Source organism: Protopterus annectens, chromosome 4.part0 (genome assembly GCF_019279795.1).
Source record: "Protopterus annectens isolate FY-2018-M chromosome 4.part0, PAN1.0, whole genome shotgun sequence".
Classification (NCBI taxonomy): Eukaryota; Metazoa; Chordata; order Ceratodontiformes; family Protopteridae; genus Protopterus; species Protopterus annectens.
Genome location: NC_056733.1, coordinates 1,945,347,479 through 1,945,374,426, shown reverse-complemented (window position 1 = coordinate 1,945,374,426; position 26,948 = coordinate 1,945,347,479).

The window sequence follows — 26,948 nt, the reverse complement described above, 5'->3', positions numbered from 1 at the left end:
CCTGTTTGTGCATAAAATGCAACAACAGGGTTTGTGTTTCATCAGAACAAGCTATTGAGTAACTGCTGTCTCTTCCTTTATATGTCAATATATATGGTTATACATATATATGCAAATATATAGATAGGTTAACAACATCTACACAACCATGGAGGTACATATAAATAGGATACTACCAAATACCGAATGCTTTACATACTGACACGTGTAATCATGAGGCTTAAAGACCGAAATACCACAGTACCAAAACACCAGAACCGCGAGTACTATTATCACAATGTTAAGGGACATTTAGGTAGTGCTTCTGGTGCTGCGGTTCATGTACGTACTGTGTGTAAGTGTGTTTCTGATTGCTGTAGTGTGTGTAAGTGTGTGTTCTGAGTGTGGTGTGTGTTTCCAGGGGACTGTAATTTGTGTGTGTGGGTTTGCTTCATGTGTCTGCTTGTGCTATCTTGGAGGTAGATTATTAAAGTAGGTGTGGTGTGGGGTGCACAGCCACCCACATGGGGGGTGTATGGGGGCATGGCCACCTGGCCATACATAGTGTAGGATGGTTTGCTTGGATGTGATGGGTAGCAGTGTGTCTCTGTGTGCATGTGTGTCTTCTGTGTTTGTGTTAGTTCAGGGAGTTTGACTGTCGTGACTTTGAGTGTTCGGTATTGTGGGGTTTGGGAGTCTGGGAATGGTAATGTGGTCGTTGGAAGTGTGTGTGTTCCTGAATCCATGGGTATGCTGTATACAGTGGTTGAAGTCTTCAAATATGTGTATAACATGGACCATAGCACATTCTGCCACGGCTGAACGGTATGAACAAAGGATATGGAGAGAGTATATATGTATATACACTATTACAAATATGTGCTATGGACATGAGCCAAAGATAGGGTTATCACCTGTCCCACCTTGCAAGGGGCAGTCCCTCTATGTGCGGTAGTGTCTTGACCAAAATTAGTACAAATACTAATGTCCTACAATCTCGAGACATTTGGCATGTTCCATATTTAATGTAATTGTTGCATAAAATAGTCATCTGTATCTAAAATACCTACATGTAACAAGAAACAGGATAAGCAAGTAAACCGCTACAAGAATAAGCTTTTATGTAGGCATATATGTAAAGTTCTATACTTTGTACTGACAGTGGGTATGTGTCAGCCTCTAAAATCCGATGTGTGTCCTGCAAATGTCCCACTATGGCCATTTGCAAAGGTGGCAACCCAAGCCACCAACACAACTCCAATGAGTGCAAATATCTGTGACAGAAATACACGAGACAGCTTTCATATAGCAACATTTCATTACATACCAATGTATTTCCAAAGGGATTGAAGGACCAATATCACCTGCATGCTATACAGGAACCAATTAACAATGGCTTAATGAATCAGCCTGCAATTACCATAGTATTAGTCCTCTAAAGGATAGGTCTTCAAATAGGGAAGGACCCCTCACACACATATCGAATATGTATAAATGCAGTTCCTACACACCTGCATCTGCTATGTACACCCACCTACATCTCTCCCACACCCGAAACAATTGCAATACATACTGTAATAACATCACAAACTTCCACTCACTCTATGACATCTGCAGAAGTCTTATCATACCTTCTCAGAGACACACTATAATGGCCCTATGTGAAATTGTTGCTGTTGTACAATGGAACAGACGCCGATGTTACAGGGTTTGGTTGCAATAATCCCCTATCAGACGGTTGTGCGTACACCAGGAAGTGTTACCAATTACTGATTAACAGCACAGTATGATACATATGTACAGTATACCAAAGATGACAGGTGAGCACAATTTAAAACACCTAATGTTTTATGCATAGCCACACAGCTTTGAGCTGCCCAAACATCCTTTCCAGACCTAAACATTTGCAGATGTATCAAGTACAAACCCTGCAGAAGTAGCAATGAAGTTAATATATCTCTGTGTCCCAATATAGCTTTTGCAATTCATCACAAACAACACCTCCAGGCCATCTTCCTCAAAGGTAGGGTAAAGGGACAATGCCCAAGTGGAGTATTCAATTATACACCACTGTTGCCATGTCATTGGATAATGGAGTAGCTGCACAGCTGATGTGCATGTAATCATCTACTCCAGAACACCAATTGGTGGCAGGATACCACATGTTACTGATATCTAATTATAAAAGGATGGCTTGTCATACATTCAAACCATCTGTACATACCAGAAAAACGTTATCACGAGGATTGCAACACAAAATGAATAGGATTTATATTACCGTCAACGACAACTCGGGTTACTAATGAGATATGTAGAGCACTCAGTATGTCAGTGTATGTAGTACCTGTTCTGTAATAATTAAAGTGTATGCAATGCATATAGTGGGAAAAGGTATTATGAAGTGATCTACTGTTGAGCATAGTACCGCTCGTAGAAATTGTGTGTACTGCTGTAGGCCACAAGGTAAACACCTCATACACCACAAGGGATGCTATATAAGGACTTTTAACACAACAATTCCACTTCAGCCATTGTCAGTGGCAGGGTTGGTCCAACAAGTACGTGCCATAACAGGGGATAGTATATGTTGATATACTGTAACAGTAGGCATATGAATGGGCGTATAACTGAAAATAACATGTGTAAGGTGGTCCTGCTGTGCAATTATGATTTGCATTGTGGGATATTGTGGCAAAAATGTGCAATGTACAGTATTGTAAGTAGATATGGCTAACATTTTACATAGCATTACTGTTATGTTATGCAAACATCAGGTATGTCTATTGGCATGTACAATACACAATAACAGGATACATATGACTTGTAGTCACCATACAGTGTATCAGCATGATAGCTAATTGAATTGGAGAGCTAGTCAATTATCCATGCACAAAGGACATGTAATAGCTTCATAGGTTCATAGTTAGGTACTATGCTGTCTGGCCAAGGCCATTCATAAGCCTAGCTCCAGTGTTTTGACTTGCAGCACCTCCCTAGGATAGTGTCCTGTGCCTGTGAACAGCAGAGCCATTGGTTTCTTGCACCTCTGTACAGCAGAGCCACTGCAGTGATCCCTGGTGTACATGTCTGTCTCCCATCCACCCATCAAGGTATCTCTTGAAGAGTGTTAGTGAGGGTTCCTGCCTGATGTACATAAGAATTATGTTCCAAAGCAAGGAGAGTGTTTGGGTCAGGAATGTATCTCTTCAGCACATCCTAGTCATCGTTGTGTTTAGGTACATATCTCAGAGCATGTGGCTCTCAGGGGCTTTTGCTTATGTGAATCATATCCATCAATACTGTTTTGTACATGGGCATTATATGTTCAGTAGAGATCACCTCTGAGTATGCGGTATGCAAACAAGTACAGTTGGGGTTTCTGTAGTTGGCTGCATACGTCATGCTTCGGAGGTCAGTATTCCTCTTGGTGTGGTAATGTGGTATTTCAAGCTGTTGCTGTTGTCTCGTAAGGTACATCCCAAATGGGGTGTTGTACCCTTTAATGTGTTTCATAAGTCATGAGTAGAGAGGCACAATGGCTGCCTTTGTTCTGGCTACAAACCCATTAGAGCTTAGGGGGGTCACGTAGAAGGATATCCACACACCTTGCCAATATGGTTATCAAAGGAGTGAATGCTATCTACTTGGGTTCTAAGATCCCTTATTACGTCTTATGTATGTAGGGGACTACCACCTGTGTGATAGTCTGTGGGTGATTGGTGTATTCCAAAGGGGATGTCTATGCACCTTGTAGCATGCAGCTTGAGGCCATGTTATTGACTCCAGGAATCCGTCCCAGTAACACCCTTATGGAGGGTGTCTGTATCAGCTGGGGAATCAATTATGGCCCCTAGTTTGCAGTCGTCTGCAAACCTTTTCAGGGTAAGTCCTCCTGTGCAAGCCTGTACCTCAGAGAAGCATATACCAAACATGAGGGGCCCTATGACCAAGCCCTGGGGGATGCCAATTGTAACTGATTTACAGTAGGACCTAGGGTATGCTACCCTCACTGTGTGGGTTCTGTCCATGAGCCACTTTGCATAACATCTCGTGACATAGGGGTTAATGTGCAGGTGGATGTGTATGTTGACAATACCAGAATAGGGAATGGTGTTGAAAGCCTTTGAGAGGTCAAGGTAGGCTGTGTGGACCTCCTTACCCTCATCTACTGCCTTGGTAACTGTCTCAAAGGACTCCACCTGGTTTAGGAGGCATGGTCTGGCCCTAACAAATCCAAACTGGGTGGAATCAGAGGTTTGGAGGCCACCAATGTCTCTGTGAATGAGATCCATAATGATGTGCTCCATAGCCTTGCAGAACAGTCTAGTCAGGCGCATAGGTCCATTGTGGCGCCACGTTTGTGGAGTGTGATAATGGTTGCTGTGCACCATTCAGGGGCTACAATGCCTGATGCAAGGCTATTATTGAATATGGTGCCTAAGTGGGGAGCCAGTTAATTCTGAAGTCCGTGGAAATTGCTGCCTGGGATGTTGTACGGTCACATGGATGCTGTGTTCCTGGCTTTAGAGAGTGCAGCTTTGAACTGCGTAGTTTTGATCACAGGGACTCTGCATCGTTTCTGTATAGATATGGGCGCTTTAGGGTGTGAGAGGGGTGTAAAGTTAGCACTGAACCTATCTGCCAGGATGTTGCCAATATCAGTCAGTTCTGTAATGTTCATGCCTTACTGCTGTATGTCAGAGCAGATGTGGGTATCGCCATCGAGAGTAGTGACATACCTCTAGAACGCTTTGTGGTAGTCCTTGGAATTAGTTGTGGTTAGGTTTACGTAGCTAGCTTTGGAGGATGTGATAAGGGATCTCAGATTCTTACTGAGGCTGACTAGGGAGCTCCTCCACTCATGGGATTGTACTCTACTTTGCAACAGTCTCCTCCTTCTGTTGTACATTATGTCCATGGCAGTGGGACACCAGAGTGGCCTCCATTTTCTGGTGGGTACCGTCATCGTTCTGTTTGGGATAGCATGATCCATGCAGTCATGTAAGTGCTAATTAAGTGCAGTTGTGTATGATTCAGTGGTTGTAACTGTATTGTCCATCTGCACGGGTGTCATGACGTTTACTACTGCTGTCATAAGAAGCCTGAAGTTGGCTTTGTAGAAATATTGTACTGTGTTTTCCGTAAAGGGTGTGGTGCCGGGATGTGGATAACAAGGGTGATTAGCGTACGTTCGGATCTGACCAACGAGGAGATAACCCCAGGTGTGGAATACCAGTCACACATGTTGGTAATGACCAGGTCTAGGATATTGTTGCCCCTGGTGGTGGTGTGGACAGGTTGATCCAGGCAATTGGTGGTTATGAATCCCAGAAAGTGTTGGCCTAATGTGTCAGTACATGAGTAGGTATCCCAGTTAATGGTGGGGTAGTGTCAGTCGCACATCAGTAGTGTCAGTCGCACATCAGTAGTGTGTCTGTTTGAACCCCACTTTCCAGTACACCAAGATGTGAGGACCGTTAACCGTGGGGTATGGTGGGGGATTTGTAGCAAGCTACAATTTGTATAGCAGTTATGGCCAGAGTTAGTTGCACTTGGATAACCTCTGATGCATTGTGCTAAGCATCTAGCCTGGAGATGTGGATATCCTTAGGAAATATGGACACACCTCCACCGTGGGTGTTCTGGTCCTTGTTACATGACTGAAAGGTGTGGTATGAGTAATTGCCTGGTAGTGCAGGGATGCTCTCAGGAGCCTAGAAGCAGATCCCAGACACTGCACAGATATCGAAGTGGTCCATTACAAGGAGTGCCTCGGGTGAGTGCATTTGAGATGAAGACGTCAAGCATTGAGTAGTATTACCCTCAGGTTTTGCTTGCCTGTTCCTGTTATGGTGGTGAATATGTTATTTGAACTGTGCCTAAAACAGGCACTATAGGAGCAACAAGAGCCTTAGCAATTATCCAGCATCCCAGGGCTGACAGGTACAGACCATTTGTGCCAAAGCATCGTGTTCTGTCGACCATATCATTCAGAGCAGACAGATACTGGATACCCTTGGAATGACACCAGAAGCATAGCCAATTGTTGAAGTAAATCATTTTGTCCTTGTACTGCATTATCAGTTTGGATGATGGCAGAATGCTACTCAGGGCTAGGGCAATACCTGCCTGGGCTACACGATTGGTGATCTATTCCATGTCTCTTTACATGTAGTCCAGGAAGGTACATCTCAGGGCATTCACACTAACATGGAGAATAACACAGTCATATTGTACCTGTTGAGGAGTGACCTGAGTGCATAGGTTATGTTGCGGATCCTGTTATTTGACAGGCAGCTGACAGTAACTATCTCCTTGTGTAGCCTGGTGAGTGGGACATCAGTGTGACTGCCTATATAGGCACCTATGACTATTGTGTTGGGTACGTTATTTTGCCCTATTGGCTGTGGTTGATGGGCACACTGTGTCTGTGGGCTATAAGTAATTGGTGTTGTGTTGGGGGATGGGGGCTGCCTGCATTTCTGCTTTGTAGTTCCCTGTTGCTTAGACAGAGTAGTATTGAGAGGCTCCACAAATGTTGTTATCTTACTATGTGTGGCCTGTGGTGGTGAAGATCTAGTGAGACTATGTGATGAGTGTGGTGTGGTGCAAACGTTTAACATCCCCACATGATTGTCAGGTTCAGTCTGGGTTGGAGAGAGCGTTACCTCCAGCATGGCTAGATATGTGCATCTCCCACAGGTTGTAGTGTTGGATGTTAGCAGGGGAGTATTGACGGTGTACACGAGACAATTTCTATATTGCCTCATGATGCCCATATTCATCATATAGACAGGCAAGAACACTGGGAATTGACACTTGGACATGCCTGAATATATAACTATTCCCCACTAGATAAGTGAAGAAAGTGTGTACAAGAGCTGTTTTACTCTAAGCAAGTGGGAAATGTAAGTACAAACAGTGTTTACCTGTAGGTAATGAGGAGTATTGACTGCTATAGTAATTAGTAGCTCATGTAGTGCTTACATGTTCTGAACAAGTGCTAAGCATGCATGAATAAGCAATACAGATAGAGTGCTGGATAACATAAAGACACTGCCCCCCAAAAAGGTACACAATTATATATCTATGTACACTACAGAGCCCCTGTAACCATAACTATGATGGTACAAGGTGCACTCAGGCTGCATGGGACCTGTCCACATCCCTGATTGTATCATACACATATGGCAAAACAGTTTGCTCTACACATACACATCATGTAAAACATAGCTTCATGCAGTCTGTGAAAACACTGAATGGTGCACACCAACAGTTATCACAACCCACAAAGTGGAGACACCACTCATAATGGGAAGCACTGCACTACTACCCTGCTGAGTCTGGTCTGAAAGGCCATGAAACATAATCAATGAATATGTTGTTAGCAGTACAGATGTAGATGACAGTACAGATGATTTCACACTGCATATCATACCTGTGACAGGTCATAGGACATCATCACCCATACTGTGTTCCACCTACACTCAGTATACTAGATGTATATTCGTATATCAAAGGAGTGTTCTGCCAGTGGACTGTTGACAAAACCAAGACTACAGAAGGTGTCTGATTACTATGTGCATATCACACCAGTGCCAGCTACAGTAAAACAGGGTTAATTCATTGTACTCCCCCTCATTGCAGCCCATACCACACAGACAAACTGGAGGCATCTGCCTATGTATGTATGTGAAAGGCTATGACCTTGGAGCAATAACTGACTCAGTGTTGTGGACAACATACAGAAGGGGCTTTGTGGGTGAGATGTGTGACATATGTGTGCAATCTGACAGCTGCATATTGCATTGTCACCACTAGGTTAATAACCTTGTACCCATGAACTACCACATAGGCACTGGTCAACATAATGGACACTGTATGTAAGGGATGCTTCTGTGCAGTTTACCTCCCTGAGCTAGTGATGTCACCAAGCCTATTAGGTAGTCATAAGTGGCAACCCTAGTCATGACAGGGTGCCATCCATGAATATAGAGATTATTGTTCAGTCATACTCATCACTCAAGTGACCTATATCGGATCACATATCACCTTTAAGGGGTATTGGCCATGTTTGGATGGCCGACACCAGCCTTCACAATCCTCATCTCCACTATGTAGCATGATGCCTACCCTGCATAAAGACATGTCCAACATTGTAATGTTGGACATGCTACATATACATATCCTGATCTCAAATACATGCATCATGGACATCCACCTTCCAAGTACAAGGATCGCCACATGCTGGTCAGATCCTTGTGCCATGCACGTTACATTCTCCTGCCATACTATGCAACCCTGTCCAGCAAAGCTGCACATTTCACCACTGTCAGACATGGTGTGATGACCGCATGGTAGATGTATCATTAACAGTGTGGATCAGTTATGTGGCACTGCTTCACCTGGCGCCAGAAACACGGCTGTCGACTACAGCTAGGTAATCTTACATCCTAGGATCATACATGGCCCAGGGCATACAGACTACTAGATGACCTTGGCCATACATGCTATAGTTGATAACCATCCCTGCAAATACCATCAGGCTAGCCAGTGTCCCATGTGCATCACATGTGCAACACAGGTGATACATGGCAGGATGTTGAACTGCTGTACAGTGCCGTGTAGATGTATATGGCAAAACACATGCATGTAAAGCCTTCTGTGTGCATGTCTGCAGTGTCAAAGGTCATGTCCATTAAGGCAGTGTATGTGTTTATATATGACATATACACAGCATCAAGTTTGATAGCATTAATGTGGACACATCCAGGCATGTGCTGATAGGTAAGAACACCAGTACAGGCAAACAGACATGCCCACATCAAGACAGCACTCACATGGAGTATGAGCAATGTAATCAGATGACACACATATATGGTGATAATATCCAATCCCCACTGGATGTCATATGTGTGTGACACAAACATGTCAGTGGTGTCAGTGTCATGAAGATTTGCAAAGACAACTATTTATATGTAATAAATGTGATACACATGTATGTGCAGCTGTATCTCTGTGCATCTCTGAGATACTGTGACCTGTCTCCATCATTATGTCTTCCAGGTATGCCGCGAGCAAGGCTACTAGCCTATACACACTTGGAGGATGAGGCTCTTGTACCTTACCTCCAAGACAACTATGATGTCCTGTTTAGACATGTACCGCAGGATGCACAGCAGCGGGATGACCTGTGGCAGGAACTTCGCAGGAGGGTTAATGATGTGGGTCGCCATAACCGTACATACCAGCAGGTGCACAGACACTGCATGGACCTAATCAGATGTGTTAAACAGCGTGCAATGAATCACCAGGGAAAAAGGTGCAACAGGTGGTCGGCCACCAACCCAGCCCCCACTCACATGTACCAAGGAGCTACTTTCCAACCTGGGGACACTGGCAGAACAGCATCCACAAGCCTTAGCTGACATCATGGAGGTGGGTGTCTCTCAACCACCGAGCCTGGAGTTGCCTGGTAAGTCACTACTGCACATATAACTGTTATATGCCATATAGTTGCATGTGTCACTGTACAATATGTAATGTAACATCATATGAAAGGCATGTATACACACATGCCGCATACTATAGTATTGTACTCTGTGTATGTACACATGTGCATACTCCATAGTATATCCTATTGTACTGGTGAATGTGTTAACATGCACATTGCACCCTGTAGCTGTCATACAGGCATGGATAATGATCATACTGCAGTGTCACCCATATATAGGTACCTCTGGCATTCCACTAAGACAGCAGGCCATTGCAGGTGAGACAGTTATGAGTATCAGGCATGTTAATGCACAGATCTATTCATCATGTGGCCATTTAACATATGTACACATAATGTATGGTCCAGTCACAATATACAGGTTGCATCTTCAATCCATCACAATGGCTACCCATGTGCAATACTTACAAACTAAGTGAAACACCAGCATGAAACCTCAGAAACTGTCATTGCTAGATGTGTGGACAGCTGTGCATACAACGGTGGAGGTGTAGTTCAGTGTAGGAACATGTACTATACATCAGAACTACACATGTGGGGAACACAAACAGTACTACACAGTGAGCTGGAGTATGGGCAGCCCACAGGATTCACCATTGTGGATTATGTCCCTGCTATGAGTGCACACATTGTGATGTGCCATCTGACATGTCCATGGCATGTAGTGGGCCAGCTGCAACATTGTCTCACTATCCCATAAAACATACCCCACATACCAAACATACAACCCTTTGTCTGCATAACCCTGTGGACAGTGGAGTATATGACATCTATGGGTGTATGTCATATGGGACAACACAGACATGTGAGCTAGATGGCCATCACAACCATTTGTCCAACTCATGTTCACACATGGCCATGGAGGATGGCTAGAGACATGTAGCAACACACAGTAGATGGGATGTGTTTGTGTGTACACCCTGTTGTACATTGGCTATACATGGTCCAACTATAGCCTTTGTTGAATGGTTATATTGCAGATGTGGTACACTGGGCATCCTACAGGACTGTGCACAGCTTGTGGAGGCATAACCTCATTCGACCACATAAGATGTGTTGAATATCATGACTGTGTCACAGCATGACAGTAGTCACCTGTACAGCATCCACATACATACACAGACAACCACATCAGGCCACAGATACAGTACATTTCCCTTGCTGCTGTTGAACATCACTGTCATCTGTGCACCTCGTGTGTGTGGTACACAAATGTCATGTGGGACATGATGTATTGACAAGTCTGCCATGTGTGGACATGGTTGCCAGGCAGCTAAAATATGTTTGCAGATGTGCAGGGGTGTCATCCGTATGGCCTTCGGTGACCTGCGTCACACATTCCACATCATGGTTTAGTGTGTATACACCTCAGTGACGTGGGTCAAAATCCACAGTATAAATGTATTGTGCATGCATACAGTCATGGCCATGCACTGTGTCTGTAATTCACACTGTATAGCAATAGAGATGCCTCATGATTCCATGCAATGGCACTGTGTCTGTACTTCACACTGTATAGCAATATAGATGCCTCATAATACTCTGCAATGGTCATGCACATCTGCTAAATGTGATTTTACCTGTAGGGCGGACATACAACATTGCAATGTGACACCATTACCCCACTGTATATGTGACAGGACACCATTGTGTTAAACGTATGCATGTCAATGCACACGTCAACAGATTACATGTCATACTACATGTTAATGTCAAGGTCATATGCCACACGTCAGCCATGTGTACTGTTAACCTGTGCTGGTCCACATGGTGTAACACAGGGATGCATGCTTATTACCATGATTGTGTGAAATGCATGGCTTCTGCTATGACACATGCATGCTGTTGTGTGCAACCCAGGGATGTATGATAACTACCACTATTATTGTCTGAGCTGCATGCCATCTGATGTATCACATGCATGTTGCATGCCTTCTGTCAAATCACATGCATGGTGTGTGTCTGTGTGTGTCTGTGTATGTCGGTATTGTAATGTAGAGTCTTTGTCTGCCCTCACAGGTGATGTAGGTGCGTTACCCTCTTGCAGTCCATCTGATGTCAGTGTCCCCACAGACTCTAGCAGTGATGATGAACATATGCTTGAGGCACAGACAGGGTTGTCAGGGGCTGAATCTGTGCCATTGGTTGCCATTCCACCTATATCCCCCTCAACCCCGCACACAGATCTCATGCCAACACATACCCCATCACCAGTGGCCATAGAGAAAGGACAGTTGGCATGTGGTAGCTTGGAACAGGAAAGTGTGGTGGTTATGGAAGGTGTGTATTCACAACATGGTGTCAGGCAAATGACTGGAGATGGGCCACACAGGCATGTGGCCAGTGCTGCTTGTAGGAGGACCTCTGGCTGACATGCCCATGCAGGACAAAGCACAGCAGCTGGTGTCACCAGACACATGTTTCAGTCTGTAATGGCGGCACAGGCACGTGCTGAATGCAGAACAGAGAAGGGTAGAGGCTTCAGAGGGCTGCTACCCATTCTTTAAACAACAACATCCAGGCAATGGCAAATGCTCAACAGCAGATTGCTGAGGTTTTGGACAGACGATTGGGTGACATGGTTGGAATCCTTGACCATGGCATGACAATCCATGAGTGTGAGCTGTCTGTGCTGGAACATCTGGTAGGAGTGAGATGTAGTGCACGTGGACGTAGGCCAGCTACATCACCTGGTTCAGGTCTACGTGAATGCGCTACCTCTCATGCCCGCTCCCATAGTGGCGGTAGCAGCAGCAGTGCAGCTGGTGCTGTGCTGTCCACACCAGAACACAACAGGCCACGTGCACATGGCCCTGGATGGTCCCAATGGGGACAAGGTTCCAGTGGACATGTGTAATCGGACAGTACCCAATCTGCACCTCTGCCTGGTAGTGCCCGAACAACCCCCCTACAGGCGCAGGTCACATGGATGTGGCCGGACACTGTGAGCTTTAAAACCTGGTCTGTACAGTCTGGAGCTGTCAATAATACCCCTGTGTAGGTCAGACACATGGAAGAACTGTGTGCACACATACACAGACACACCAGAAACATCTGTAGGGAACCGCAACACACACATGCATAACAACCACACATTTCCAATTAGATCAAAGGCCCTAACCCACACACATGATGTCATCCACTGGTGCAGGCTAGGCCCCTGGCAAACATTATCACCCTGTGCATATGATGATGCCTGTGCTGCATCCCTGTCATCCACTCCATTGGTGCAGGGACATGGTCATATGGTCTGATGCACAGGGTGAACAGAATAGGGAGATAAGTGTAGATTACAATTGTTGTGTACAGTTGACATGCAGCAGACATACCATGTAGTACAGGTTTAGAATGCATTGTTTTCTGTTCACAATATGTGTCTTGGTAACAACAGTAACAGCATGTTGGTCATGATGTCCTGCTTCCCTCCTTCAGGTCTAATTGCAGGTGCCGTTGAGTGTCACTGTTTGAAGTTAGTTTCCCATGTGTAAATGTGGACTACTCACAGGTATGTATGGCAAACCAGCATGCTATTCGTAGCTTCAACCTCACTGTTAAAAAGGCTGACATTCCAAAGATGTCTACACATCTACTGATCCAGGAGCATGGGAGCTGTGTACTAAGCTACAGTGGCTAGAGATGTGGCATCCATAACGGGTGACATCACAGGTACAGTTACATGGGGCGGGGAGTTTACATAGCAGTCTAGCTGATGACAAGGGTAGAGGCCAGTTGATAGCTTGAGGCCTCACTGCGTAGCAGTAATACACATTCACATTACAGGATGAGAACACACAACTACACACACACACACACACACACACACACACACACACACACACACACACACACACACACACACACACACACACACACACACACACACACACACACACACACACACACAGGTATTCACACACATGTATTCAGCCACACAGTAACACGCCCACACTCATGGGGTCAACAACACTGTAACACACACACACACACACACACACTTGATAGTGTTGAGGTGAGGACCCCTGCCTATGTGTAATCACCATTACAGTACTGTGCACCCGCATGATGCAACACAGAGAATACACATGTACAGGTAGTCAGTAATGCCTAAGATCAACGGCATCAACAGGGTAGTAAATTGCATCAAATGGAGGGGTTAGGGGTCCTATCTGTTCACTATGGTAACATACATCCTCTCTCCATGGACCAGACAGCCATACATACATACATACACACACATGCACACACACACACACACACACACACACACACACACACACACACACACACACACACACACACTGTGGAGTCCACAATTGAATGCACCTATGTCATGCACATACAGATAGCTCACACATGTGTATGATACACACCCCACCACACCCCTGCCTATGTCTTGCTTTCTACAATGCAGTATATACAGATCTCTACAACAGTGTACAGGAGAGTGAGTAACAATTGGGATTTATTCCCCACCATACGTGGCATATATGGATACACAAGCAAACACACATGGCAGTACTGTGAATCAAACACCTGCTATCTTATGATATGTATGACAGACATGCAGCAGTACTGGCCACATTACAATGTGTAACAACGCTACCTTTGGCAATTGTGCTGATAAATGCACATGGGAGGTCTTAAGTGTTACAGGTGTCAAATGATTTACAGTCAGTGACACCCTGGATGCTGTGTAGGTTGTATGTGTTCCCCTTCAATTAACTGAAACATAGCTTAGTGTTTGCACATGTTATTGTAGGACTGCTTGTGACACACCTGTGAGCTGTCCTCAGCAAACATCCATCTGCAAAGATGGCCCACCACTTAGTTATGTCCACACATCTGTCCATACCTGATGTACATCTTACCGTACTGTCAGTATATCACCATATACAGTTGGCAATGATGGGGCTGCATTGCAACTGCATGTTGTAGTAAGACACATGTCACCTGAAAACATCAGCTACTGCACACGCATGGTAGCTGAATGCACACCACTACATGTACATGTGTGTAGGTCCTACATTTCTGTCATTTAGCCATGTTTGTAGGCATTGCAATTGGTGGACATTTGTGATGACATACATGACACACGGACTGTTGTATGATATGATAGTTGTCATGGGTAACCAGTACAGAGGGAATGTTAATTCAGTCAACATTGATATCACACCTTATGTACAGTTAGCATTCAACAGCCATGGACCTACCTTCAATGTGCATGTGTGTAATTGCTGTAGCCACCTGTCTGCATGAAGGACAGCAACTGTTATGCTATATACATATGTGTTTTGTGTGTGTGTGTGTGTGTGTGTGTGTGTGTGTGTGTGTGTGTGTGTGTGTGTGTGTGTGTCTGTGTGTGGCATGTACATATCCATGGCAGGTACATGTATGTCATATCCAAACATGAGGGTGTTTACTGGTGTACAGCAACAGTCATCTGTTACTGCTGTATATGACCCAGGGCCCCTGTTATGTGTACAGCTGACCTGGTTACGAACAGTGATATCATTGCATTGCATAACACATGATGCAATTGTGTCAGTACATGGGTAGTCTTCACAGTTGATGTAGAGCTAGGTACAGTCCACTGGTCATGGGTCACATGGTGTTGTACTATTATATGTTCTACCACATGTATGGATGTGTGTTGCTGGTCCAAGGACATGGTGATGTCTGAGGGCTACATCCTAGAATGCGGGTTTTGACACTGTGATCTGCACCTGACACATCTGTGATGCCTTTTGAGGGTGTACTGGTCAGTATATGTGAGTGGCCTTCATGTACGTGGGGACACCACCACCACCTGGAGCGGTCCGTACCTGTGTTATGGCCCACATGTCTGTATCTGAGGTATACGGTGGTAGTGCTATTGTTTACAACTGACCCTTCAGCCAGGTGTTGCTCACTGCACAGATGTCAGTATTTCCCATTGTTGGATCTACATTGGGCAGCTGTGATTACGAATGCTACACATCTAGCACTGTTTAGCATACACATATAATGCAGTTGTCCTCTAGGTCAATACAAGGCAAACCAAAACCAAGAAACAAATGTGTCCAAAGCCACAGGACCCGGATCTCTACAATGATGATATCTTCACTTGAAATGAGTAAAAAAGCAGCACCTTTTATTTCCACAGTATCAAAACAACACCAACAAATAAATCCAAGCACTTTCGCTCGGTTATTACCGAGCTTCTTCAGAGTACAAATATTTTGTAGTACCATTGAAACGTGATAAATACTTAACCAAAGGTCACGTGACATTCCCACCCCCTCCCATGTACCACCCCTACTCACTTTTAAAAATATATACAATAAAACATAATGTAAAATCTGCTCTTTAAAAATACATTGTGCAAAAAATGTCCAACATGTGTTGCAATTATTTAAAAACTTAACAAGTAAATTAAACTCTCAACCTCCATATAGAATCCCATTTAAAATGTGGAGTGTGTCTCCACTAACTATCTAACCAGGGACATAAACCTGAACGATGCATCCATCAATAGTGTTGCAAAACAATATCTGATGGTAAATATTACAGCTGTGCCTTCCATAATTTGAGCACACTACTAATATTTAAGGCATCATTTAACCCAGGTGGTCTCACTGCATCTAACCTTAACTGCCAAAATAATTCCCGGTACTCCAATCTGGTTTCCCAATTACCCCCTCGTGGGTCCGGTGTCACTTGCTCTAGAATGGTAAATTTATGGTAAATGTCCTCTAGGTGTCAGGGTGTTAACCTGGTCTCAGGACATTCGACTATGAATGGCACTATATGGGTGAAGTAGCCACTCTTGGCAGGACATCACCATGGGTGGTAGTAGTGTGCCAGGTTTAGATTGGTACATCTAAGGTGACGGACAGCAGCATACGTTGTGTAGAAGTCCGGTGTCAGATATATGTAGTGCAGCATTCCTGCTAACAATGACAACTATTGACACCAGAGTCCATTACAATGTGTTGTTCATGTCTAACTGTAATAGCATGGCCACTGTGCCCTTCCGTGTTTAGAATCAGAGTGCATACAAAACAGCCCTGTGCTACTAAGTGTGTGAGCATGCCCAGTATAACGTTGTGTAGATGGACACTTAGTGCATTCCAAATGGCCGTGTGCTACTAAGTGTGTGAGCATGCCCAGTGACACCTTGTGTCGGTTATGTGCCTCTATGTGTAAGGCATGGCCATTGTAACACTGTATAGCGATAGTAGTCGTCCAGTCAACAGATGGCCATACCCCACTTCAGGATGGATTCCTACATTGAACACACAGGCTCACAGGTATGTACATCATAAATGCCAGCATCCATGTCGATGTCTGCATTCCTAGAAGGTCATATTGACAGTCTTGAAAGGTGTAGTGTCTGTAGCGCGGCTCATATCTATGTAGTATTGTAATAGTGGTACATAGATAGGCACTTGTCCTGATCCCACCACTGGCGTGTGTTTGTCTCTGTCTGCCTGGGGACAGAAATATGCTTTTAGATTGCTCACACTTCATACAATCCATATCACCGTCTTTGCCAATGCTGATGATATCAGCCACGTAGAAGTACACCTCTGGGAGTGCTGTGTCCCAGTAATCTCGGTAGAGTGTTTTGTAACTGTGTAATGCTGTAGTGTGATAAGGTAGTTAGGTCGGTGTTCTAATCCCAGCCATGCCAACTGTGTGTGTGTGTGTGTGTGTGTGTGTGTGTGTGTGTGTGTGTGTGTGTGTGTGTCTCCATCTGCCTCGGGACAGAATAATGCTTTTAGACTGCTCACACTCCATACAATCCCTATCGCCGACTTTGCCATTGCTGATGATGTCACCCACCTAGAAGTGCACCTCTGGGAGTATTGTGTCCCAGTAATCTTGGTAGATCGTTCTGTAACTGCATAATTCTGTAGTGTGATAAAGTAGTTAGGTCGGTGTTCTAATACCAGCCATGCCAACTGTGTGTGTGTCTCCGCCTGCTTGAAGACAGAATAATGCTTTTAGACTGCTCACACTCTATACAATCCCTATCGCCAACTTTGCCATTGCTGATGATGTCATCCACCTAGATGTACACTTCTGGGAGTGTGGTGTCTCAGTAATCTCGGTAGTGCGTTCTGTAACTGTGTAATGCTGTAATGAAATAAAGTAGTTAGGTCTGTGTTCTAATCCCAGCCATGCCAGTTGTGTGTGTGTGTGTCTCCGTCTGCCTGGGGACAGAATAATGCTTTCAGACTGCTCACACTCCATACAATCCATATTGCCAACTTTGCCATTGCTGATGATGTCACCCACCTAGAAGTACACCTCTGGGAGTGTTGTGTCCCAGTAATCTGTAGCTGCATAATGCTGTAGTGTGATAGAATAGACAGGTAGGTATTCTATTCCAAGGCATGACAGGTGTGTGTGTTTGGCAGTCATATCTTATGGGTTGGTGTCTGTGAGTGGCTAGATACTGGATGTGTTGAGGAGCGTGTTTTGTTGTGTTCCTATATAGTGGCCATAAATGTCACAATTGGCCAAGAGACTGGGTTGGCAAGACATACACATTCATTCGGCAATAGGTCTGGTGAGTAATGTCAGCAGCCCTAATCTTACCCTTAATACAGTCTGAACCTGTGTGATGCACAGAAACATACTTGCCTTGATATTAACACCAGTACATAATGCAGGAGGTGCATGTGGTTTCCTTTTCATTCTTGTCTAATGCTTTGGTGTCACATGGTCCACTGTTGAGATATATATTCTATTAATCTATATCTACATATGTGTGCATATGTATATGTGTATATATGTATATATATATATATATATATATATATATATATATATATATATTGACATTAGAACACATAAATCTACATGCTGGAATATGTCCAATACTGTTGAATGCCTGTGCTGGATGATCTGTATGTGATAACCTCAAATGTATGTATATCTGCCATGGCTTAGTGGTAAAGCACATCGTCTGTGATGTGCAGGGTCCCGGTTTCAAGCCATGCAGAGGCCGGTTGTTTTGTTGCTGGGAAGAACAAAGGACATTGAATATGGTGATAGTAAGGCACTTTTAACCAGTTGTGTGTGGGTCTGTGCGACAATAAGCAGTGGTTATTTTTGGGGAGGCTCAGTATGGGTCATGTAACTATGCATTAGAAGACAATACTATGCAAACAAGGTGGAAAATAGTGAATCCCATTTATCCTCAGGGTGTGATGCAGATCCCAAGAGTGTATGTGTATAGATAGCCGGGTGCAGGACTCAAATATAGGTAAAAGCATGGGTGGGGGTGTCAGGCATACTGTATGTAGATTGGAGCCCTGTGTCTTGGGATTGCTCCTGGCTTAGCATGCCTAAGCTAGGGGTGTGTCTATACCTGCCTAGTGCAATTGGGAGGGACAACAGCAGTAGGAGAGTAGTCAAGGTGAACAAGCTGGGCAAACAGGTGATAATTATCACAATCAGCAGATTACAGGTCTAGCCCGGCCCAGAACACTACAATAAAATGAGCAAGCACCATACCCTCAGGTTTTTCCACACTCTACACCACCGGTGTATACATGCAGGGAAATTTTACAAAACAATCCAACAAAATTAAAAGGGCTGCAGCAGGCAACATAGACCAACATGTGCAGGAGGCTGAGGGTGATGAGGATGTGAATGCTGCCAAACAACCCTCAGTGAGGAGACAGAGAAGACTGTACAGACCCAGGGTAACCTACCAGGAGCTACATGAGCTGGAGATAGTGGAGCTCTATGGGTAGACAGAGACCTCGTACAGCAGATTGTTGAGCTCTGCCGGCCGCACCTGACACATCTTACAGACCAAGGGGAACCCATCTCAGTGGATACCAAGGTATGTGTAGGCCTAGGTTTTATAGCCACAGGTACCTCCCAAAGCACAACTGGGGATATCATGGGGATCTCACAGGCATCTGCATCCAGATTATTCCACCAGTCCCTGGATGCCATGTCACCACATACCAGTGAGCACGTACATTCCCTCAACACACGTGAGCTGTTGACCAGCAATATGCATCTCTTCCACCAAATGGCAGACTACTCTGGGGTAGTGAGTGCTATAGCCTGCATGCACGTACACATCAAAGCACCACCCGGTGAGCAGGATAGGGCCTACATTAACCACAGGGTCATCACCTCCATCAACTGCCAGGTTGTATGCGATGCCCAGGGCATTATACTGAATGTGTGTGCTGGCTGCCCTGGAAGCTATGACGATTCCAATATATGGCATCTGACACAGCTATACCACAGCTTTGCCAATATGGACATCCCCTACGGTCACCTAGTGGGGGATGCTGGGTGCACACTGGAGCCGTGGCTGTTGACACCCATCAGAAATGTACACACACCTGAACAACTACGCCATAATGAGGCACACACACGGGCCAGACATATAATAGAGCATGTGTTTGGGATGTTCAGGTCATGGTTCCAGTGTCTGGACACATCCAGTGGAGCCTTGCAGTATTCACCAGCTACATGCACCCAAATTGTTATGGTATGTGCTATGCTACACAATATGATCCTGCGGAAACAGCTGCAGCAGGAACAGCATGGGGCAGGGCCACACAGCTCCCAACCAGTGCTAAGGCCTGTACAGGCACAGAGTGACTCAGAGGAGGAACAACCTGAGCCGGACCCAGTAGGCGGAAGGAGGCATGCCCAGTATGACCTGGCCTTGGCAAAGAGACAACGCATAGCATATGCACTGACACAGTAGGTACCCAGGGAATGTCACACTCTCTGACTCGCACAGACAGTAAAAGGGATGCCAAACATGACACTACCTATGCTAAGCCATGTATAGGAAGTGCACTATCTGCATCCAACATAGGCAGCCCTCCAGCACCATCCTCAGGTCTGGCACACCCTCAAGGTAAGTCAATCAACCTACCAATTGGCAGTTGTATTAGAATTTGTTGTTACCTGTAGCTATGGTATGGATGTGAGCATGCAAGGGAATTTGGTGGCAGAATGTTAAGGCAGCAGACAGTAGATGTTCATAGTGGCACCATGACATCTGTAGCACATACTGGGTTCACCATAGTAGCCAGTAGTACACAAGGTGTTGTAACCCACTGCGGGCAATGGGCTGCGCATCATGTGTGTCCATACAGCCCACACAAGTCTCAACCAGCTGGACAGGTGCAGACCAACACAGACAAAAGCTGTACTATGGCCTCTGAATATGCCCAATGGATGACGCCCTCCCCCACAGACCCACACAGACAGACTACAGCAGGCCAGGCAGTTGGATGTAGGTTGTGAAGGCTAGGACGCCTGAAACTAATATGTTGGTAATTAAAGCTAAGATCTGGAATACACTGGTATGCCTCTAGCTAGCACAATAGGTAGGTCTACACACTGAAATGGAGTACCTGACATACCAGTACAGTAGTAGCAAAAGTGTACAAGTGTCAGGTGTTCCCCCCTTCCAACGTACACATATAACAACAGTCAGATGCGCCCCCCCCCGGTGCTGTGTAGGAATGTGAATACAGTCAGATGTCCCCCTATGCTGTGCAGAAATGTAGCAACAGTCAATGCTGCATGACCAATGGATACCCTGCAGATACAGCATGCCACCTGTCAGTGTACAATGCAGAGATCGGCACCACAGTATTGACTACCTGGACATGTAACACATGCGATACAGTTGGCCATACTGGGCATGCTCAAACACATGAAGGTATGATGGCAATGTCAGTCAACAACATGCAGAATGGTCATACTGGGCATGCTCACACATGTAAGCACAAGACAGCCAGGTCTGCAAACACCAGTGGTCCGGACATATCTGCCGGTTCATTGCTATACTGTTGGATGACTGTGCTGTATGGTATGTGTGTGGTACTGTCTATTGTCTGTATATTTGCCATGGTGTATTGGTAATTCACATTAGCTGTGTGCGCAGGGTGTTGCTACCAACACTTGCAAAGGACGGATATTTGTTTGCGGCCAGAACAAGCCCATTGGATACAGAGTGAGTAAGGCACATTGAAGCAGTTGGGAGTGGTTGTGCGTGGGTTTGCATGGTGTTAAGCACTGCTGACATCTGGTTACAGCTTCTTACACTTGGTTAGAGTCCATATTTCTTTATCAGTGCAATACTCGCATACTGGTAGCCAAACACGCTTATACCCGCTCGCTCCCTCACTTGCACATGCACCGACATTGGTGCTTGCATGTGTCACTCATGCTGGGTGGGCATGATTCCTTGTGATGCCTATTACATCGGACTACATGACTACAGTATAGGGTATGGTTGACCATTAGGCGACAGCATGGCATTCGACTGTACGGAATCGGCGGCCTGTCCAGTGAGTTAATCATATTATATGCGTGTTCCTCATACAATCTGCTCCCATCTGGCTGATACATGGGAACCGATACTCTGCAATGCAGACAAGTAAATGTGTTTTGGAACCCACATCCATCTGCCGGGTCATGCTACCGCATACCTATTGTAGGTTTGCCACCTTTTAAATTGGCCGAGGTGAGACTTTAGGATTAACACCTGTCCCACTTTGCATGGGACAGTCCCTCCTTAGGCATATGTGTCATGTGAAAATAACCAAGACATAGCAAATGTCCAGCTTACAGGACAATATTATATTCTACGTTTCCCTAATAGTTGCATGTAACAGTTATTGTATATATGTTATGTGAAGTAGCATAAGCAACTGGACTGCTACTAGACTAAGCTTTTATTTGTGCTAATACGTATAGTTCTGTACTATGCATGGCTGTAGGTATGTTCTGACCTGGTACGTCTGACATTTCTACGGAGCAGGTCTCACTTTGGCCATTTGGAAAGGTGGCAGCCCTATAGGACCTATATGTAGAGATGTCAGATTTTGCAAGGCAACACATACCCACAGCCAGTAGAAAATAGACTACTTCACCAGTTTGCATAATTAAAGGTTATTCTTGTAGCATTATAGTTACTAATACTGTTTCCTATAACATCTAGGTGTTTCAGATACAACATAATGTTTTATGCAACCACTACAGACAATATATGGATTCTTTGCCCAAAATCACAGGCCATGTGCCATAATAACATTTATTTTGCAGGACACAACTGCCCAAAGGGGAGTGTCCCTTGCAAAGGTGAACAGGTGGTAACCCCAACCTATTATGATATCATCTACCTAAGGTAGTCGGTGGAATATGCGCTTTCTGTCACTAGCAGACCTCACATACGAATGGGGGAGAATGAACACTGAATCAAGGACACTGCATAACACCCTCAGGGACACATTTAGTAGTTTGGTACTATTAACCTGACACATTGACAGTTCCAGAGCATATGTATTCATACACATTTGTCGAGGTACATGCTGTTTATGACTTATACATGTTGTCATTGGTCATTATGTGTATTCCGCCACCTGTCCACCTAATATCACTAGTTCTGGAAGGGTTTAGTTGGGACTGTGTTAGATTCTGATTTGTAATCCCGGACATCCATGATAATCAGGTACAGTTCACTGATATAGTCCCTGTGTGTTCCCCCAATGGTTTACGGACTATCCAGTAGATGTGCTCTTAAGGTTTGGGAGGTATGGGCGTCTGCTATACCCACATAGGAATATTAATTACTTCCACGGGGCAGACCTAATACATCTCTGCCAATCAACACCTGCACACTATTGCATACCCCTGATTCCCCTACCTGTCACCCCTCTACAGCACTCATCCTTACTGTGAGCACAGCTGGGGTACGAACACAACCCTACACACTGCCCACTCTCTCCGTGTCAGGACACATGTCATACGTTTTGTCAACCCATGTGTTATCAGACTTGCACAGCCTACTGTTCTGTGTACAGCTACATCCTGGTCACGTCAATCATCACAGATTCGCCTACAAGGCAAATTTTTGGTGTCCCGCAAGGGACCCCGTGATCCATGTTTAAAGTGTAGACATTGCAGATCTCTCCCACTGGTAGTTTCCTGCCAGTGGTCTAGAAAGCAGCAGTGTGTTTACCTTTATTGCGTGTCTATATGTCTCACCGGCCTAGCTGGGGGTGTGTGCCCGGTCTGACCATATGTTACCCGTAATTGCTGTAACATAACATAGGTTATGTACATGTGTATATTTACAGTAACATATATATATATATATATATATATATATATATATATATATATATATATATATATAAATTTTTGTGTGTGTGTATATATATATATATATATATATATATACATATATATATATATATATATATATATATATATATATATATATATATATATTTATATATATATGAATATATATATACATCTGTGTGTCCGTTGACCAATACTTTTCCCACTCATATGCACTTACACATGCGCATTGGGTTGTATATATGCTTCACCAGCATACTGTTGCTTTAGTCATTATGACACAGACACTTCACTCCGGTTATTTGTAATCGGTATTTAGCACATTATACAGTGGACAGATGTCGCAATATGTTCATGTACGGATTACCAATGGTAATTGGGATGTGATACAGTATCATTTGACCTGTTCCTTGTCTGCGCAACCTATTATTCCAGCTGCTGTCTTTATTTGTCTGTGCACATTCATATTATTTATGTCAATAAATGGAGTGCATGTGTTACAGAGAATGTACTTCAACATATTGTTGTCTGCATGTGCGCATGCATATATACCGATTATGTACTAGCTGACCTACACGGGGCAGTTCATTGGAACTGGCCCAACCAACCCTGGCACTCCTGGATCCATAATCGCATACCCATAGTTCCTCCACCCCACCTGTGTTGAATTTCCATGCGTAACAGCCATAATCCACTTGATATCACAGCCATGACACACCTTTACACATTGCCCTTCCCAGAGCATTTGGGGCCCTACACACATTGTGTACTGCCTCGTCTATTCAGAGGGTCTCCCGCCATTTATATTTGCACATACATGTCTTTCCTGGTGTTATGGATTACGGCCATTTGTGGTTTACAAGTGTAGGTGGACCCAACATGGACTACATTCCGTCTGTGTGTAATGTAGACGTAGCAGTTCAACGATGTTATGCCCACTGGTAGAACCCTGCCTCTGGTGTGAATAGCGGTGCTCTGCTGACTCTTGGGCAGCTTTATCTGACATATGCTGCAAGCACTATATAATACCTTAGTTGCTCTCAATTCCCTTCACAATACTTATGTATGCTTTATTCATACGGTGTTCATTCTTCAAATATATATATATATATATATATATATATATATATATATATAATGTCTGTGGATATATATCTCTACACACACACACACATATAGATATATATGTGTGTGTGTGTGTGTGTGTGTGTGTGTGTGTGTGTGTGTGTGTGTGTGTGTGTGTGTGTGTGTGTGTGTGTGTGTGTGTGTGTGTGTGTGTGTGTGTGTGTGTGTGTATATATATATATATATATATATATATATATAAATTACATCTGTACATAAAACATACATTTGCTATGCTGGGAGCTGCTTACATCCGCACAGGTGTACTCACATATGCTTACTGTGAGTTACATATGTTTACTGCCACTTATTTGTGCTTAAGTGTGCCTTATTCATTATGACAGTACCACTTTGATTGAAGGAATCCAGTTAATGGCCCCATGTAAAACACACGTTCACCTTTACATGTTTAAATGTTGGCTTTTCAGCACAGCAACATTCATTCCACAAGGAAAATGATATGTGCTATAGTCAAACTTGAACCAGGAATGCCTTTACATTAGGCGGATGCTCTAACCACTACACTATTGGTGTTCTGCTTCATTTATATGTATACCCATGGTTCATAGATACCCGAACACAGGCCTCAACACTTCACTTACACAGCAGGCATCCATTCTCCTGCTGGGAAAACCACAGTATTACACATGCGCCATTCCCTATTCCCTACTGCTCTGGACCCGTGCTGCATGGTTATGCACTCCGCGGATATTCAGAACGCCAAAGCTTATACTCCTGGCACATACGTGTGTTTGATTGTCAGGATGTTCATGTGGTCATCCATGTTTAGGCTTGTTTGACTGGAGACCAGAACAGCCATGTACCCATTTGAAAGTCAGAATTAGTACGTGGACAGAGTTAGTCCCAATTTTACCATTCTACCTGTGTTTACAGACGCAGGGGTTTGCCCACCTCTGACTGGCTTGATATGTCGGCACTACATAATAAGTGGTGGTGGGGATCTGCTGGTGTTTCCCTTCACATTCATTACAACTGCTTTATTCTGACCATGTTCATTCATATATATATATATATATATATATATATATATATATATATATATATATATATATATATATATATATATGTCTGTACATACACATACATATACACCTACATACTATTTACATTTCCCATACTGTTGAATGTCCGCCGTGCATCCCAGCTGGCTTTACCTCCCTATATCCGATGGACATTATTCTGGCCATCACATAAAATTATTGGTCCTTGCATGGCTTGAACCCAGAAACAGACACACCTTAGTCACCAGTTTGACCACTACACCATCCGTGGTACATTCCGCATGGATGGTAGCTAGGATATATGACTTCACTACAGGTATTCTACAGTACTAGCAACAAATGTGACGGTTGGTGTACATATGTGTACAGACCTCTCAACCACTCAGGGACTAATTTCAACAGTAACAGGGACAAGGCAAGGAGAAATCAGGGGCAATCATGGACACTTTTAAAATATTAGTACTGTTAACTTGAAACATTGACAGAATCAGAGCATATGTATTAATACTTATTTTATGAAGTAAAAGACATCTATTACTCTTAATTATTGTCATTATTCATTCAGTGTAATTCACCACCTTTCCTCCAAAGGTCACTGGTTTTAGGGGGGACTAAGAGGCTGGCCAGTTATTGTGTGAATGCTCTAACCATTGGTAGGGTTGCCACCTTTTCATATGAAACAAACACTTGGTAGAGAAAACCACTTTATAAAGCAAAGCTTTCGGGCAGAACCCTTTTTCAATACTAAAACATAGCATCAAACATTTCACACTTTAAATACAGGTCATCAGTCACATGATCAGCAGCCAAAAAAATCATGTGACAACACAAAAACAAAAATAAAATACAGAATATAAAACATATTATAAAACTTTAGAGCATAAGAGTCTATTCTATATAACATACATAATTCATGAACAATTACATCACAATTTGATATTTTGTGGTTTAACTAGTATCGGTTTAAGGCTAACCATACTGTTCAAACCTGGTGGTGAATCAGCAGCAAGTCTCAATATCCATTCATATTCCTTAGTCTCTAATTGGTTATTAATGTCACCACCCCTTAATGTAGGATATACAATATCAATCACCCTAAACTTAAATTTATGTTCATTACCAAAAATAGATATATGTTTATATAGGGCATTCTTATCATAGCATCTCCTAATCTCCGATTTATG